The following is a 19,594-nucleotide window of genomic DNA, read 5'->3' as shown; positions in this document are numbered from 1 at the left end:
AAAGGAACATATTAGGACTATTTTCATTCCTTGTCTATTAAGTGAAATCTCCTATTTGTGTTATTAGTTTTTTCTTTTATATCAGGGAAAAATCATCATCACTATCTGAAGGAATAAAATCTCCTGGCACACTTCAGAGTTCCCCCTTACTGATAAGATAGGATTGAAATGTCCCAGTGAAAGCTGCTAAGAGCTGACAGCTGCCTCTTAGGAACTTCTGAGAATCCCATCTCTGACAAAGATACCCACTACCTTTACAGCTGGAAATGTTAAACTGACTCAACAAAGGAGCTATTGTTCTGGAACAGATTTAACAGGATCAGAGAAGAGGAATCTTAGGAGGTCCCAGTTATCATCACTGGGGCAGATGCTTTATCTTGTGGCAAGGTGGCAGGTGTGTTGCCTTAGAGTCCCTCCTCCTCCTCCATCCAGATGTTGCCACATCTGCCTGACAATTCTATAATGACAATCTAAGTGCTACAGAAGCCACTGAGACCCTTCCATGAAGAACTCTCTGGAAAAAGGAATTTCTGATCTGTGAGAAATTCCAACATTTTGAAATTTGTTTTTCTTCCAAGTATAAATGAGAAGCCAAAATTCCATGGGCCATGTGGAATGGATCTCCTGGACAGGAACAGTGGGAAGAAACGGAGAAGATTAAGAAACTTTATTTTGAAAGAAAAAAAAAAAAATAATGAAAAAAAGGGATAAAATACTGATGATACTTTTTTGATGAACTTTGCTACATATTAACTTCAGTGAGGACCAAACCAGACCCCAGAGAAAAACCTCAAAGTCTGCAGCTCCCCAGCAACCTGGGAGACATGTATGAAAAAGGATCAAATGACTGATGATCAGTCAAGGTTGACAGAAGCACTCTGATAAGCAGGTTATTTTCAGGTTGGTCATACATTTTAAACAGTTCACATATATTCAGTATTTACTGACAACTATAAAACTCAATAGATCCAGCAAAGCATTTAAGTATGGTTTTCAATTTCAAAATATGTATCCCGACTGAAAATATTTACTCAAGCATGTACAGTTAGACATTTACTTAATTGTTTTCTTGGAAGAGTTCCTATACAGTCTTTAGCCCAGGAACATTATTTTTACATCTGATGCAACACCCTCCTGATTTCTAAGCAAGTTTCAGTCTCAATGTCAGTCAGCTTGGGGTCTGCTATTCAGTGTTTTGGCCAAAATCTGTTGATCCTTGGTAGCTGAAGTCAGCCCTTTAAAGTTACATAAGTAAAAGGTACTTACCTTTCACTGTAACAGTTTCCTTGATCATTGCTCTTGAGCATCTGCTGCACTCTTTTACATGACCCACAAAATTTTTGAATACTCATGGTCATAGCAATATTCATGTTCCTGACAATCCTGACTCCCACTTTCTCTTTTCTATACTATGAAGCGGCTCAAGATGCTCAAAGAAAACTGATAACATTTTTAACCTGAGAAAAAAAAGTTTTATACATCAATTTAGAAAGGACAGACAATAGTTAGAAGACAGTTTGCTACCAATAATCAGGTTTTCGAGGTATTAAGGAATGGCTAAGAAAAAATTGAGATGAAGGTGACAAGATAGTGCCTGGCCAGAAACAGGGCAGAGAACATTGAGCGTAAATAAATGTGAAGAGATGCACACAAGAAGAAACAATCTTAAATACTTCTGCTTTGCTTACCTAGCAAAGGGCTCCGAGCTGATTATTTATATTCCAAAATGAGAAACAAGAGGGGATTTGGCAGGGGCTGGCCTTCAAAATGATTGTTTCCAATATAACAGCTTGGGATCTTAAATTGAAAATTACAGGAAGCAGGCTCAAAAAACAGAAAGGACCTCTTTACAACTAGTGCGTATTTAAACAGTGGATCTCCTCACTAAATTATATACTAGATGCCAAAAATTTACACAGATTCATAAACAAAGTCACCAAGGAAAATCCCTCAAGGACTGTTAAGTACAAAATATTGTGTCTGGTTCTGAAGTCTCTCAGCCACAAATTGTTGGAGGCTGGGAGAATATTTGAAGGAAGTGTCAAATATGCTTGCAGTACTGGCTGCTGTCAGAGTGAGTATCCTGAGCTAGACAGACGTCTGCTCTGACCTGGTCTGACTGTTCTTGCATTTTTATATCACATTTTCTCGTTTCTTTGTTTTCAGGAAAGCCTAAAAAGATTTACTGAAAAGATCATAACATTTACATACACATTCCATATTTTGCTTGAGAGTTCACATTGAAAATTCCAAAGACTTAAAACATAGAAAACTTATAAGCAACCAAAGATAGTTAAATGTTAAATGTTTACAACTTAAATAAGAGACAGAGATATCATCTCTATCTTTAATTCAAAAAATATATTGAGTTTAAGACAGTAGTAGATATCAGCATTTTGAGTAATATAATACAGCAATTACATAACTACCCCTGAAGTAAGCTTCGTATACTGAAAAAAATCAGAACCCAAATATGCTGAGATACAAAAATGCATATGTATAATGAATCCAGACAGAGTGTGGTAACATTTGCAATGTTTCCCACAGTCTAAAAGACTCTAGTGGTTTTAGAGTTATTTTTTACAGTTAAAATACAAAAGCCTAGTAAACCTGATAATATTCATCAGTTTGGTTGGAATTTCTTGCGCACACATATACATGCGATATCTTTGTTTGAGAGACCAGCATCAATTAAATTTAACTGCTTCCCCTGTGGATGTAAAACAAGCCTGGATATTATATTAATATATTACTATATACAGTTTGTTTATAATTCATTCTTCTTAGCAGATGCACCTTTTCCATGTGGTTTAGAATAGAAGCAACCCTTGTTCTCTAGCACAACTTCTACCATGAAAGCATCAGAAGAAAGTAATTACATTTAGCAGACACCGCCCTTGTTTAATAGTGTATAAATATCCTGGTGCCAGTCCTACGCTTGGCATGCAAGATTGAATACATTAAACATCTGCAGCTCTACTAAACACCAGTGAAATGCTGGAGGAGGTATGATAGCCATAGACAAGCACAGAAGAGATGGAAACAGTAACAATGGAAAAACATTGTTTAGCATAACATCTTATCATAGAATGATGCTTCAAAAGTAAGCACAGGGAAAGGGACGTTGGAAACATTTCCTAATGGGGAGACCTAATAGGCTGTGGAACAATCACCCAAGGGAGATGGAGGAAGTCCTTTTGACTGAGTCATTTCTTTCTGGACTGGGCAAAGTGTTAAGTACACTACAGGGAAAGAAAAAGTGTACTGGCAATGGAAGGACTACCATGTCTACTGCTCAGAAGCCTAAGATGTCTCAACAGTAGCAGTTTTGTTCAGAACCAAACCAAACTCACCAGAAACCTTTTTAATTGTGTGTGAAGAGATGAGTGGCTTCTGTAGTTTTTCCCATCTCTTTCTCAAACGTAACATATTTACATATATGAATGACTCCTCCTTAAATTGCATTTCCAGAAGAGCTCTCCCTTTGCATGTTTCCAGATCTGCAGTCACATATTGCCTTTGTCTATCTGATGCGATGTGGCAAGAATGGATGCAGCTTTATCAGAAACTTGTCCTGATCAGGCTCCTGCCAAGTGTGACTAGTTTAATGTGACAGATTATAAAATGAAAGGAGAGTGAAATTAGAGAAATAACAAGTGCCAAGGAAAGATTATATTCTCCACACATTTCTGCATTTATTGACCTTTTCTTGTTCGATATACCATTACTTGCTCAGATTTATGGCTTGACATGGCAGGCAAGCTGTTGAGTGCACTGTTTAGGTCATTGATGATGTTATGAACTCTACTGGAAACTGATTTCATTAAACAAAAGTATGTGACTTGACATTTGATATAGCAATCTAACTAATATTTTTAATTGCTCCTTCTACAATTCCTTTGTAATTACTGAGATCTTTTTAGTAACTTCTCAAGGACTTAAAACATCTCTGAGAAAGTTGCATATGGGGTACCAACATGCAGTACATACCATTCATGCTGAAAAGTCATCATATGTGAGTGAGTTTGGCACCAGTGTACACAAATTTATAAATCGATTTGCAGAGAAGCAGTGTTCTATGCTGACGTTTCTAGAAGGCTCATTTGGATTGTTTCTTTCAGCAACTTCTACATCAAGTTTTTAGTCATAAACTGGATGTAAGTTGTTATTTGTTAATGGGTAAAATACCACCTCTTGAACTTGATCCAGCGTGAAAATAAAAAACCTAACTACTGCTGGTCAGCAGAAACAGTTCAACCTATAGGACACAGTCCGAGCAAAGCTCTGCTTTGTGTTCTGATCAGCTCATAAACAGTATGAGCTGATGCAATTGTCTACAATAGGGCAAGCAAGATTTTATAACCCTCAGACTTACATATCTGAGGGAAAAAGCTATACTAAACTCTTTCTGGCCATAAGGATGAGGGGGAAGAGAATCAAAAGGGCAGAAGTGAGAAAACTCATGGATTGAGACAAGAACAGCTTAATAACTGATATAAAATAATAATCATAAACTGTAATGACAAGGAAAATAACAACAAGAGGGAGAAATAAAACCCGAAAAAGGCAAGTGATGCAAATGAAAACAATTACTCACCACCAATTGATGCTCCTCAGTCTCTGAGCAGCAGGCTGCCTCAGCCCACCTTCCTCCTAATTTTCTTTCTGACCATGATGTGATATGGTCTGGAATATCCCTTGGGTCAGTTGGGGTCAGTTGTCCCATCTGTGTCCCCTCCCAACATTTTGTGCAGCCAGCCTCCTCACTGGTGGGACGATATGAGGAACAGAGAAGGCCTTGACTCTGCTCAGCAGTAAAACATCTTGGAATTATCAAAACTGTTTCCAAATCCAAAACATAGCCCCATTCTAGCTACTGTGAAGAAAATTAACCCTACTGCAGCTAAACCAGCACAATTACATTAGTTGAAGGCATGTAATTCCAACAATATACAGGATCCCCAGCACTGGAAATGAGGTCAGAATTTGATTGTAGTTCAACTGTAGCATATTGGAGCTATCAAAACATCTATCTCGTTAACACACTGTCAGGTTACAGCAGCTGTCTCCTAAGAAGCTCCTCTTCCACCTGGTAATGATTTACAAACACAAGCACTTGAAGGAAAATAATTGGCATGTGTGTTTATGACAAATCCAGCACGCAGAGTCCTGAGCTCAGTTGGGAATAACATAACAAGAATTAATACAGCAAGCCTGACTGATGCAAAGCTGATCTGAATGAGATCAGGCTGGCTGGGTTTATCTCCCTTCTGTCAGCTTGATGCAAAGACCTTGGTAGATATCATACACATACACATCCTGGTCCCTGATTTGACAGGAACAGGAACTCATCCCAAGAGAAAGTGGGTTATGAAAGGCTGCCCCTCTTTGCACTGAGTTAACCAGTGTCTCAGTGCAGCTACAGCTGTAGAGAAACCTTATCCATCACGGCTGCAAAAGGGATCGTCTGCACCAGCCGCACTTCCCCTGGTAGGTATTCCTTGTTGTTGTCTTCTAGACTCTTACAAGGGCGCATGCGTCATTTACAGTCTTCAAAGAGTTAAACGCAATGATCAGCCACTAGCCCTGCACTCAGGACTGTTTCAATTTAATCTTTGTAGCTGTGTAATGTGGCCTGTCATTTGTTTGAGAGCAGCAAGAAGAGCTGTCTAAACTCTAGGACTCTTGTGGCTGATGACAGGTCCATGCAGCTCTCGTTTTCCTCACATTGCAAGACCTGGCTGGCTTTGGCACATCCTTCCTAGCTGCTGCTGAGTGATGAGGAAATATTTGCCTTGAGCCAGAGCACTAAACACCTCCTCTGTGGTTAGAAGAGATGCAGCTTTCTCCATGGCGGGGTGGAGATCAGATGGAACAGTTACCTCCATTTTCCACCTTTGCTGCAGTAATTACTTTCCCTTGTGCCCCTCACTGGTCAAGCGAGCAAATGAAATATTCTGGGAACAGCAAGGATTTTGAACACTGTGTAACATGAGCACACGGGCTTTTGGAAAAGGGATTGGCTCTGCATACATATGACTGGAGAAAGTCTGCTATTCAACCCTGAGGTGAGAAATTAATTGCTATGACTGTGCCCCCTCTTTACCATGTATACAGCTGGCAAGCCCTAGTCCATGGCCACCATATGAGGTCAGCATTCAATTCTGGTCTTTTTTATGTCCTGTACTTCACACCAATGCTCTGTACTTCAATGAACTATTACTTGCAGGGCTGAATAGGTCCCTCTACCTCCACTAAAGGACAAGGGCCTTAATAGACAGCACAGATTTTACTTCTCTGTGCGGAAAGTTGAAGGCATAAAGCCAATCTTGCATGACAGATGCAGAAGACCTAAGTGCTCATAAGAAGCTAAGCTCTGTTTCACCCCCCAGCAGGGGACTGAAGACTGTTACACCTGTTTGTTGGTGTGTGTTTGTCCACGGCCATGTGCATTCTGTGGAAGTCTTAATACCTGAACTAATGTACCAGCATGGTAGGAAACCCCATATAATCAGGTTTGCAAGGACTCATGGAATCCAAGGAAACTAGACCATGAGACATTTTATTATCCTTAGTTTCTGAGCCTCAGAGATTTACTGTACCTGAGCTGCAGTTTTAAGCAAAACACAAGATTAGATTATCACTTACTGTGGTCCCAAAGAGAGGTCAAAGCGCTACCATGTCAGAAGCTGTGTAAAGAGAACAGAAAGACCTTCTTCTGTCCCACAGCCTTACAATCAAAGGATTTGGGCATAGTCAAACTAACAATACATTAAGCTGACTATAGTATTTTTTGTTTGTGCTTAGTTTACAACAGGACCTTATTCACTGTAACTTTCCCTCACTGCAGACTAAGCTGAACTATTTAACATCCCCACTGCCCCAGGCTTGGAATGCACTGGGCAAACAGCGTGTGGAAACATGTTAAATTCTGGAAGGCAAATGCATGTCTGGGTATGTGCACATACAGACAGACAACAACACATACAGTATTGCAAGTGTTGCATTAGAGACATTGCCATGTGGCAGAAAGCAAGCAGAAAGCCAGAGAAGTGTCTGAAACTGTCATGCTGGCTGCAACCTTGCTCAGGAGCAGAGAAGACATGACTTAGCTTCCTGGTTTACCAGAGCCTGAGCCTTGCCAGTTCCAGGACTGGTTCCAGCCTGAAAAGCTGATGTGGTGACCTGTCTTTTCTGCTTGGCAAAGGGATGGTATAACTTGCTGCTGCTGCTGCTGGAGACAAGGCCCCTGAAGAAAGGAAGGGCACACTGCCTTCCCCTTCTTTAGGGACAGAAGCAGCTACACTGCATGACTCATCTGGATCCAGAAGACACAGCTTGGCATTTGAGTTAGGAGTTCCACTAACCACAGCACCCAAAAGATAAAGGAACTGAGCTGCATCTTTTTACAACATCTCATGTGCCTTTCAAGTGGATAACCTTCTTGCCATACCCACATTACAGATGGAAAAGACCTCTGTTTCAAGGTTCCTGCTCAAGCTCTAAATGCCACACAACTTCATATTTGCTCAGATCTTCAGCTAATGTGAATCAGCACGGGTCTACTGAAGCCTGACAACAACACTGGGTCTGTTACCTTCACAGAAGAAAGGTAATATTTATCCCATAATGATGCCAGCAGCAGAAAAAGACATACTTTTTTATGTCTTGAGCAAAGTTAAATTATTTTTCAGAGTTACCACATACCTTTGTTGGCACAAATCCTTCAACTATGTCATGCCCTCAGTGACGCACTCCAAAGTGTTTACCTGAAGTGATGTTATACAAAGAAATACTGCCATTTCAGGAAAACTGGGGTTGATAAGAAATTAAAGTCCAAGAGAAATTGCAGATATGTTAGGAAGCAGAGAAAGAGGGTTCTTTAGAGTCTCAAGGCTGGGCAGATGCAGTGCTTAATAGCTGAGTGCCACATGTCATAATTTTATTAGCCTCTCTCATATCACCATATTCAGTGTCTCTTTCCCAGGCTGAGGAGTCCCGGTCTGTCCCATCAACAACTATAAAAGAACTGTTCTGTTCATCTGGTCATCTTTAGTACTCTTCTCTAAAGGTTACAGTGGCTGCTGGACCATGGAATCACAGGAGTGCCTGCAGCAAGCCACCAAGGAGTGACATAACTCTTCTACTGCTTCAGTGTTGCTGTCAGGGAAGGGTCTGTGGGAGAGACGGAATTCACAGTTATGCACTGTGAATACAGGGAAGGCACCATAAAGACTTCAAGCACAGAAACAGATGGAGTGCACTACCCCACTTTGTAGCTGAGCTGTGTGTTAGTGCCTTGGGTGCCTCTGGAGCTCTTCAGAGAAGGAATGCCTCCTTACTAAAACAGTCACAGAACGCTTCTTCAGTGGAGATGGAGGAGAGGAATGTTAACACCTCCTGTTATGCACGCATATAAAAAAACCTTAAATCATCAAAATATTTGGTTAGAATTAGAGGTAGGAAGCTTCATACATAGGTAACTTTAAGATTCCTTTCTAGGCAGAGTTCGAGTTTGCTTAGGAATGTTTTTGTCTGGATATCACTGAACTAGCAGATTTCTTGAAAGAGCTGTAAAGGGAAAATATAATTTACAGTACCAAAAAAGTATCATTCTCTGTGTTGTCTTCCAGAAGCTGAAGGGCTATGATTTTATTATAACACTGCTGTTGTGAGACCACAGAGTAATATGCTGACATTGTGAGCTGCATTTAAACCTAATATGTATTTTTAAAACTACATTAATGTTCCATCATAAACTGATACTGGTCAGAACAAGTCACTACTGCCACTGTGACTGCACTTGAACTTAAAATGGAAAAGGCTTTACTATGCAGAGCATTGCAAAAAGCTTTTTGTCTTCATCAGGGTCTATTTAGGGTTTTGCAACAGTGCCAGTCTCTCTGGTTTCTGACTATCTCCCTCTAAATCAGACTACAAAGCAAGTTGCCAGTAGGGCTTCTGGAAGCTTCAGCTTTTTTGCTATCTCCATCTACAGGGACTACTGTTTCACTAGCTACAGAGAAAGGACACACAACATTAGGGACTGCAGTGTAGGAAGAAACCCAGCCTTTGGTCAGATACCTTGTCAAAAAAGGAAGCTCTTGCTGCATTTCAAAAAGATGATCAGACTCTCTATTGGCCTTTTATAGCAGGTTTTCTGCCCTGTGAGTACTTTAACTCCGTTTTCTTTGCTCTGTCTCATCTGCCCTGTTTACACCAGCCAGGACAATCCGGTGGCATGGTACCCAATGGGAGCTCATGTGGTCAGAATAGGTAGAAAGAACAGAAAAAAAATTGTTAGAAATGAGATTGTGCAGAACTGAGAAGACTTTATTTCTAGTACTAGCCGCAGGGACACATATTTTTTTCTTTGCTACATATTTCAAGGTGTCCTCTATATGCATTCTCACACACAGATTTCAGAGTACATATTTCTTAGAGATATTGCTTATTTATCCCTTATTAAAGGCATGAGAACTAAGCCAGGAATTACACTAATTCTCCTAGGTTCTCTACAGATACATACCAAAAAATTGGTTGACACCCAAACCAGCCTGCTTTGGGGAGCTACACAGTTCAGGCTGGTAGAAGACCTCCCCTTATTTGGGTAGGGTCAGACAGGTACATGATCTCAAGCAGGTGTATGATCTCCTGGATCAGAAACTGTCTACTGGTTGTGCAACTATACAATGAGATCTTGATTGACAAGTAGGGTGCCGGGACAATATAGCAATCAAGGTACAACAATAAATATATATGAAATGCTCAGGCCACTGTAACAATTATGTATATAATTAAAAAAAGCTAATTATCTTATAAAGCTTCCTATTCCTTATTGTTTAGTCATTAATCCTGAAATATAAAGTAAATGTTCCTAACTGAGACATAAAAGTAATATATAATGCAATAACATGGACACTTTCATCATATGCAGAAAGGAAAAACATAGAATTGAAAGAGGCCTGAAAACCACAGCCAAGAACTGTTTCTAAAGAAACCATATATGTTCTCCAGATTGCTGTAATTTCTATTAATATTTTATGACAGTCATATTTTAGTACTCCCAACAATTTCAGCCAGGGAACAGAACTTCACTGAGCAATGTGTACACACACCTATCAAAGCAAGATAGGCCCTGGACATCAATCTCATCCTCTTGACAGGGTATTTATTGCTGCTAATTGCTTCCTAACTTTACCTGCCACATAAGACAAATAATCATACTGTTCATCACAAAGCCAAAAAGATGACAAGAAAAATACTTTCAAAAAAATATACATCTTACAGCATAAGCCTGGAAAAGGAAGAAGCTTCATAAGGGACAAAAGAACCACACAGCAGACTTAACAGAAGAACAAATTTGTCACATGAATAAGTGTGTTGTGTTCAAAACAAAAAAAAACACCACAATCTAATACTTTAGAACAGACCAATATCCTCTTCATGGCTCACTGGTACTCCCTGAGGGATTTTGGAAAAGATTCTAGTAAGGCATGCTTTGTCTGATAATATCATCAGTTTGCTGAGATTTGATTTGATGTTTTCATTCTTTTTCCTCTGGTTTCTTGTTGTTTTGATTCATGAGAATGAACACTTGTCTCAAAAACAGGATCTTGGTTACTGAGGAATCTGTTTATTTCAGGCCCTTTTTCCTAACTTGGTATCAGTTGGAACCACTCCCTGCTCTTGGTATTTTAAGGGGCCTAATTTTAGGCCTTGGCTTTTCAAATCTTGGCCAGAGACCTCACTCAGTGTCTCTACATAGAGAGAAGTATATTGGAATATTTGCTTTCATCTCTGGTGAAGCTCCAAAATTCTGATGACACAGTTTTGGTTTGTTGTTTGGTTTTTTTTGTTTTTTTTTCCCCATTGAGTTCAATAGCTCTATTTCTTGCCTCCTGCTTGTAACACCAGTTAGTCTGAGCATCTGCGAAGCACATGAGATAGACATCTGATCCTGTATTCACTTCACTTGGGACACTTATTAAGTAAGAGCTGCCTCTGATTAGCTGCAATAAATCTAGGTTGCCCATGGCTGCACAAACTGGGACTAGACAATTTCATTGCCATCAGGACCTAGCATCCTAGCACCTAAACAATGCGAAGAAGGGCCAACATAACACAAAGAAAAGACAAGAGACTCAACCCACCTCTCTCCTGACAGATTTGGTATGAGTCTATGAGGATTCTCTGCATCCTGATTTAGCTTCATATCACCAAAGGTACAAGCATAGTGAGAAACTTCCTAAGGATGAGCTTTGTATAAAAGGGTCTACTTTTTGACAAGAACAACAAAACTTTTCCATAATAAGCAGACATCACCTTAGATACCAGTGACAAGTCTTACTCTCAGGACAAAAAAGAAACCATGACTGTCTTCTCATCCAAAAAGCAAATCTTTAAATAACCATCAACCATATCTCCTCAAGACACAGATATTCTGCTAGGACTTCTCTACTGCTTCATCCTCCACACTGTCTGTCAAGCAACACAGCTGCAGAGGTCAGGCCCCTCAGAACATGGCTATGATTTCTCCTCTCACCAGAATCCAACTTGTCACAAGATTGAGAATCTCAGGGGAACTCATGAGTCTCTCAGGGCTTTCCCCATCCACTAGCATGACTCACTGGGGAGGACTGGGCACGGTTTGTGTTTGCCACACGAAAGTTGAAAGCTGTTGACAAGCGTAATAGCCTCCTCACACAGGGGCAAGCATATGCTAAATGTAAGATTACACGAAGGCAAGAAGAAAAGACAAGTTTTGAGTGCAAGTATGTTTCAACTGATTTATCTGCTATTTTCTTTTGCTACTGCAACCATCATATCTCTGAGACATTGTCTATGAGGTTGCTTATATGCCACAATAACCTTTTTTGTCCCAAAACAGGAGGCATACAGACAACTGATAACTGACAAGTATTGGGAAGCAAAATGCTGAAGGTCTTTCTTATAACCACAGAAGAAGGGGTAATAGAGAGGATTATTTGCACAGAACTCAGCTTGGGTTTTCAAACCAGTATTTATAGGTTTGGAAAGAACCAAGAACAAAAACTTTAAAATAGTTATTAGGGGGTTTATGGAGACTGGATGAATGGATGGTTTCAGTGGGAAGCCAAATAAATATAAAAATGATAATTTAAGCCTGGCAGAAGGCCTTAGGATCTTGAAATAATAAAGCTACAAAAAGTAAGAAAATAAAGATTTTTAAGAAGTGACACGAAGCCTCTGGAGTCCATAATAAACTTTTCTATCTTAACAGTAGAGAAGCTGCACTTGAATCAAGGGACAACAATTGCTATCACACTGCACTCTTATTATTAACACAAACTATGTTGTCCTATGCATTGCACTCTAACCACAGCAATACAGTCAGAGAAACCATTCACTAAGCACAAAGATATCATTTGAGAGAGAAGCTGAAATAATCCAAAAATAACACCAAGTTACATTCACTGAACGGTTTCTCCCACTTTGTTTTATCTATTAAGCCATGCATATGCGTTTAAGTCCTTAGATGGTCACAGCAGTGCCTGTACTAACCACAGTGATATCCCTGCAGTGGTGACCTTGTCTTATTTGGAGCTGTATCTGCAGAGCTTCTGTAGCTGAACACCTCTCAAAACCAACCTACAATTCTCTGGGGGAAATGGAAAGCTCCTTGCTGTCATCCTTTTTCTAGAAAATCAGACACTTCTTCAAAGTAGTGAAGGCAGCTTCTTTGTACCTGAATACATAAACTTGTGTTTAAAATAAATGATGGCATGGTCTTTTTGTAAACACAACTATCAGGAATGAGCAAAGAGAGACATGTACAGAGTGATACTCCTTATGATACAAAAAGGGTTTATGCCAGAAAAAATGCACCTTTCGTGAAGTTTCAAAAGCCTCTTACAAAAATAACAGTAGATATAAACCGGGAGTTTAATTAACTTAGTAATTAAGTAATAGATCCTTAGTTGATTATGCACTTGTAAATAAGGGAAACTGAGGCAGACAGCAGTGAAGAAATCAGTCAAACAGTGGGAACAGCAGAAGCCAATCCAGAAGGTCTGACTCATGTGCTTGTGCTCATGTGGCTAATGCTCCTTTCACGTATGCCAAATACTGGTTCCAGTCTCATCGAAGCCAATGGCAAAACTTCCATATATGTGAACAGAGCAAAGATTTGAGACTTCAGTCTGTCATCTGCACTTTATAGGCTTGTACCTTTATAGATGGGGCAGATACTTCATTCTGCTCTGTGGTTCAGCCAGCTGGATGATGCTATGTATATTTAGGTCACAATGAGAAAAATAAATAGCAATTAAAAAAAAATAAAAACCAACCCTTTCTTCCATATGGAAGATTTTAGTATTTTTAATAGCAAAATTACTCTTCTTCACTTATGGCACTCCTACAGAGAGATCCATTGCTTGTAACTTTTAGCAGCAACAAAGGCTGGGCTTGTTCTCACAGAGAACAGCAGCCTGGCAGCTCCCCATGGCCATGGAAGACAATGGCTCATGCCCATCTGTGCCACCCATGAGAGACACTTGTGCGTTCAGTTCTCTCTTCTGTCACCTTCCATCTAACAAAAATGGTGTCAGATGCTGCCAGCTTGCAGCAGCCAAGCTGGGCTCAGGTCAGGAGGTAGGGCATGTTTTTGAGCAGTATGCCAAATGGGAGGCACATTAAGGACCTGTCACCTTGCCCTCATGGTGATGCTGAAACAAAGAAAATACTCTTTGTGCAAGACACAAAACTCTCATCCTGACCGTTTGGTAAGATGCTGACTGAACTCCAGTCTATATGCTGGGGTTCCCAGTGTGCATCTTCACTGCCTGTTCCACAGCCTGCTCTGAGGTCAATCCTGATATCATGTTCCAGCACCATGTAACTTCTAAGGGAATGGTCTGTGAGCTATTTCCCACTGGAGCACGGTGCCCTCCTCTCTGCAGGAAGGTTACAACTACTCACTCTCCTCCCTGCCCTTGGATGTCTGATGATTGCTCCCAGGAAACAGATGGCTTTGGCCATCTCCCCTTCAGGAGCCGAGAAACAGGGAACTTGGGTTCAGGATGTATTCTCCAAAACCTAGCCTTACTTAGGCTGTTGTTAGCAATTACATACTGTAAGACCTTCTGAAACTATCAGCAAGTGATTACTATTACTGTCATCTTTGAAAAGAAAGCAGCAAGAAAGTTTTAAAACTCATATAAGCAAAAGATAAAAGGATTAAGATCTTGTCCCATCTATGTATCACCTGCAACGGAGGAAAGAAAGAACCACCACGTATTTCATAACACTTGCCTCTTCTCCAGTCCTCTCACTCTGTTAGTGCAGAAACACTGATGGTTCAGTCAGGAGTTACCTGGAAAAGGCTTTACCTTCCCAATTAATCCTCAGATGTATTATTCCAGCATATAGGTTGGTGAACACCACCACCACTTGGCCATTGAGCATGGATAATAGAGAGTTTACTGTGAGCAAACCCTACTATGAGCAATAAGCAATGTCCATTGTAATAATCCTGCTTTGTGATGCTTGTTTCTGAAACCTGGTTTAGGGTAGAAATTTTCTATACCTTGTCCCTCCTCAAAGATAGTTTCTGTCTCTTTTCTTTTGAAAAGACTCCTATGAAAATTCTCAGTCCCTTTTGGGAACTGATGATGAACAAGGCATGAGGCTTCATCCAGTGTTAAGGAAGCAGTTGTTACAAAATTGGGAGAAAACTATCATAAATGATAAATTTTAAGAAAACTGAACTGTCTTGCTGATACTTCTTCATTAGTTAGTTATAAACTGTCAGATATGCTGAATCCACATCAGTCAGCATCTATATCAGTTGAATTAGTTTTAAAGAGTTAAATCAAAAGAATTAGCTGTATCTGCTCTACTCTCAAGTAAGTTTCCAAAGAAGCCAATGAGATAACTGTTGAACCAGACAGATTCTTCCTGACATGCAGAGGAGTGTTGGTAGGCTGCTGCCAGGGAAAGCTTGGTTTTGAATACTGTGTCTGAAATCAATGTTAGAGAAGTCTGAAACCACATAAAAGAGGGGAATATTCTCCCTGACATGGAAGAGAGGAGAAGTATGATTTTGTCTTGTAACATCTTTTTAATTTCTGTATACTTAACTTGCACCATCCTAAATTCTGATCAGCTAAGGTTATAATGGAGCAGCTTCCAACTCAACCATTTTCGAGACAACCCTTCCTGAAATAAATAAAACAATAACAGCACACAGAACCAAACCATTACATTTCACTATGTTGGGCAGTCCTGCACCTCCCAAACAAAGAGAAGTTTCTGCTATTTGCAGTCCTTTTTAGGCACCTTCTGAAAACCCGGAAGCGAGATCAAATCCAATGTAACTACTTTCCCCAACCAATCTGGAAAGAAAAAGTTGTCAGGGGCAAAACTGCTTTGCCTGTTACGAATGCCAACAGAACTGAGAGGGGAATGGATCCCTTCTGCAGCCAAGACTCAGTGATCAATAGATCAGATGAATGATCTTGTTGAGCTTGCTCTCTCCTGTTTTCATAAATGAGGCTCCAGTAAGCATATTGTCTAGGTTCAGTCCAAAAGTTAAAATACATACAAACACAACTCTCCCTGTCACCCCTCTGCTCCTATAGACAACATCTGAGACAACTGCAATCAACTTCACTTGGGTCACCATATGAAGCTAAATATAGTACCTGTTTTATTCATCCCCTCAGTGGAACCATGCCCTTGCAACTCAGCAAGGTGGAGCTGGGACAAAGCAATGGGAGGTACTTGCCATCTTATTCCATGAATAAGTACCACTTCATCCCACCAACTACTAGATTCTCAGGGCAATTATACACAGGTGGGAATACCCTTCCTCTGCCCCAGAGTAGATGGTTTCAGTCACGGAGTAAAATACAACAAAAGAGGGTGCATACATGCAAACATGCTCACACAACACTAACCTCCAAATACTCCCAAACCCAAATGACATCAAGATTTTCTTTCATTATTGTATTTTTAAACCCTTGATTTTCTTGTGGTGGGGGCCTCAGAACCATTGGAGACCTTGGGGGGGTGGAGGGGAGCCACAGACAATTGTGTCCTGGGAATATTTGCCAGCTGGACTATGAGATTTATTTCTGGTTCTCAATTGGGTTTTGTTTTTTTTTCCTCTTTTCCTTGCAGATCCCGCTTTCTGGTTCACTGGGATCTGCAAATGCCCAGCATTACAAACTGCAAACCCCCTGTGCTGGAGTGTCAGTCCCTGAAGCTGAGTGGGCTAATGCAACAGTGAGTGGTAATTTGATATATCAGGAAGTATGACTTTTCACAAAATGAACTCACTAGCCACAGTTCCCATTGAACTTTGAAGGCCCAGTTCTGCTCCTGTTTGCACCCAATTCAGCTTCAACAGCTACTGCTGTTTAATACGAGGAATACAGTTTGGAATCTGGAATTCATTTCCAATTCTAAAGAAAGAAAAGAAGAAAAACACACTTTGAATTCAGCTGTCTTGCATGGTGAAATTCTGTTCTACATTTTTTCCTTTCAATGCCACAGCCTCCTCTGTGCTTTCTGCCTATTTCCAGCTTTTAAATGAACTGCTGAGATGCTGAAATTCAAACTAAGTGAATACACATCATATAAAACAACCAAAAATACTGTGTTGGTTCAATAGCTTCCTACATACCCTTCCTACATCAAAGCAAAATCCTCTTGTTGCCCAACACAGTGAAGACTACCTGGCAAGTACAACTGGAATTCTGCCTGGAAGTGGGTAAGTGTTGCAGGAGCTGGTCCTCGAGGCTGCTGCCCACCATGAAGATGTGTGACACTGTCTGGATCTCAATCCCCAGCTGATGTGCCAGCACAAAGCACCAAGAACCTTCCTCTGAAAACAGCTGATAGTACAGGGTATGATATGAAAGGTATTGATCTGCTCCATGTGGCAAAAGGACAGCACTGTCTACCAGCTGCATACAGAAAGGAAAGATGAGAGAGTAGTTTGGATCACACATGCCTCTACCATGGAGAAGGGTAGAGAACAAAAACCTTTTTATGTACTTATCATGAGACACTGTCAGCAGCAGAGGTCTGAGAGGAATGGCTAAAGCAGGAGGACATTATGGATGCTAATAGGTAGTAATCACACAAAGGTCTGGGAGAAACTGAACTGAAGATGAGTTCCTACATGAAATCTCATTAACATGAGTTACTTCACAAGTAATGGAAAGTAAACATGCAGCCCTCATACTCTCAGAGCAAGACATGAAGTAGCATAGGTGGACAGTCTGTAAATGCCCATATCCTGTAAGTTTTGCAAAAGACTTTTTGTGGCCATTTTGTAATCAGTTACCTGCCATGTCACTTCTTAACATTTTTGTCTTTTCCCCATGACTCAGTTCCTGCAGTACCCATAGGAAAATAGATCCACCATTCAGATAAGACAAATCTTGCTCTTTACACTGGTTTTATCTTTCATAACCAGAGCCAGCAAGACAGCTATAAACCATATGGGCTTTCACAACACTGATAAAGAGCAGGAAGGTAAAGACTTACTGGAAGGCAAAGTCTAGGTGAGCACTGCATAGAACAGTATGTGCATCCTTCCCCACCTCCACTGTCCCTACTGACTTTTTAGGTCTTGATCTATTAACAGGACACAGTATGCGAAACACTTGAAATCGAAAGTCTTTGGAGATTTTGTCTTATTCTTCATCCAAATTAACAGTATACGAAACACTTGAAATCGAAAGTCTTTGGAGATTTTGTCTTATTCTTCATCCAAATTAACGTGCTCTTCTGTAAGCCTTACTGACAGTGCCCTACTTTCACACTTCAGTCACCCCCTTCAGAGGTGAAGGAAAATACTCCATCATCTGGATATGTCACAAACATCAAACAAGGAACAGCTTGCATGAACAAAAGCAGATGTACTCTACACATGCAAGTTTCCAAACTATTTGGCAAACAAGAAGTATACTAGGAAAGAACAGATAAATTAAGAAAACATAGAGACATTATTTCCTCATGAACATTATTCTTAACAAATAACTTGACTCATTTTGCTAAGAATAAGTTGATTGGAATATGGTACTTAAATTGTTTAAAACTTTTATTTTCAAGTTGCTCTTCACTTACAGATTCTGTCAGAATTTAACCAGTTTTACTAGATTGGGGGACCAGAATTACACCTTTGCATTTCACTATTAAGCAGCAAACTTCCCATTTGCTCATCATTTCTCTCTGCTTTAAACTTATTCACTGGTAATGTATTTCTGTCCACACTGAAATCCTAAAATGCAACCCTGGAGTAAGATGCCCTATATGGACAATCAGGACATACACAACCATTAGCAGAAGTTGCTTGCTTATGTCTTGCCACTCAACATGAGGCACTTCTTTCCCCTCCTCCCATCCCCTCATTTCTCCTTCTCCTCCAATCTATACAGCTTCAGTACACACACTTTGATTTGCAGAAGCTTTTAGCTCATCCATCTGGGTCACATATCTATGGGTGATACCAATACAGGATTAAATACCCTAGCAAGAATCAGTGGGTTTGCATTGCATGCCTCTTCAGAGCAAAACACCTAATGGCAAGCCTAGGCTTAAGTACATGAGAAAGATTTGAACATGCAGGCTCCATCAACAGCTATATATTGCCAATGCTTAGAAAACAGACTTCCCTACCACGTTCTGGGTCTTCTTCTTTTCCTCCCCTGAGATCTGTTGTCAGAGGAAAGGAGTTCAGAGCTTCTTTCTCTTTACCAACGGGTCAATTTCACTCTGTTACATTAATGGAAATTGCAGGTGTACTTCAGCTGAAATGCTGATTTCTTCAAACAGCAGAGAAGAGGCTACATGCACTTAGGGAGGAAGAATATGCATCCGTTTGTGAAATCTTAGCTTTCAAGGGGAAATGTGCAGTGGAAAAAGAAGGAATTATAAGGGAAATTAAATTAAAATGCAGGAAAAAGAAAATTAGTAACAGAAGAGAACTTTTACCTGTGGTGCTGGCCAAAACGCTTTTAAGATGCTCAATGAGAATACACAGGTGTACAGGAAGCCCAGCAGACTGTCCAAATACGAGGCTGAGTTGGAGGGTTCTGGGGAAATTATCCTGTTTCTACAGTCTAAGAGAACAAAGCAGCTCAGTCCGGTTCTGTCCTCAGTGGCTGTCTTGTCCCTTGTTTCCCTGGGTTCGCAGGAGTTCCTCACAGAGCCTGGCAGGACACCCCTTCAGACATTCCTGCAGTATCTCTCAGCTCTCCTGCCAAATGATCCGGGGCATGCTCAAAGGCACCACAAATGAGGAGGAGAAGCAGGGAAGCACTCTGAATGACATGGCATGAGTGTGCTCTGGGTAAGCTTTTTCTAGGTACTGTGTGACAAAGAACATGGGATGCTGTTTCCACTTACAGTCCGTGCTGCTTGCTCAGATCTACAGAACTGACCATGCTAAGCCCAAGCAGACCTCCACCAGCCCCAAAGAAGGCAGTTGCTCTGTACGGGCTGTCATCTCCAGAGCAGGCTGACTGAGAAGCGCACATCTATTTTTATTCTCATCTTCTCATGTTTCTTTCCCCACTCAGGCTGATTTCTGCCTTTGGTCAAG

At 40.5% G+C, this 19,594-nt stretch overlaps 1 protein-coding gene across 5 annotated transcripts in view; it reads right to left on the bottom strand.

Annotated features, from left to right (window-relative positions):
• OSTN (osteocrin) overlaps window positions 1–19,594 on the bottom strand; it is a 104,356-nt gene that overhangs the window by 34,493 nt on the left and 50,269 nt on the right. The window contains exon 1 of one of the 5 annotated variants that reach the window (XM_062606241.1): window positions 18,985–19,167. The exons of 3 other annotated variants lie outside the window; for them this stretch is intronic. The gene's annotated coding sequence lies outside the window, so the exon portion shown is untranslated. Of the gene's footprint in view, window positions 1–18,669; window positions 18,832–18,984; window positions 19,168–19,594 lie in introns of those variants that run through there. One more of the 5 variants, XM_062606243.1, reaches the window with a different exon arrangement.

Source organism: Pezoporus occidentalis, unplaced genomic scaffold (genome assembly GCF_034315485.1).
Source record: "Pezoporus occidentalis ecotype Australia unplaced genomic scaffold, CSIRO_AGI_Poc_V1 ctg95, whole genome shotgun sequence".
Lineage (NCBI taxonomy): Eukaryota > Metazoa > Chordata > Aves > Psittaciformes > Psittacidae > Pezoporus > Pezoporus occidentalis.
Note: the sequence above shows the minus strand (reverse complement) of the source record. Positions and strands in the feature narration are given on the sequence as shown.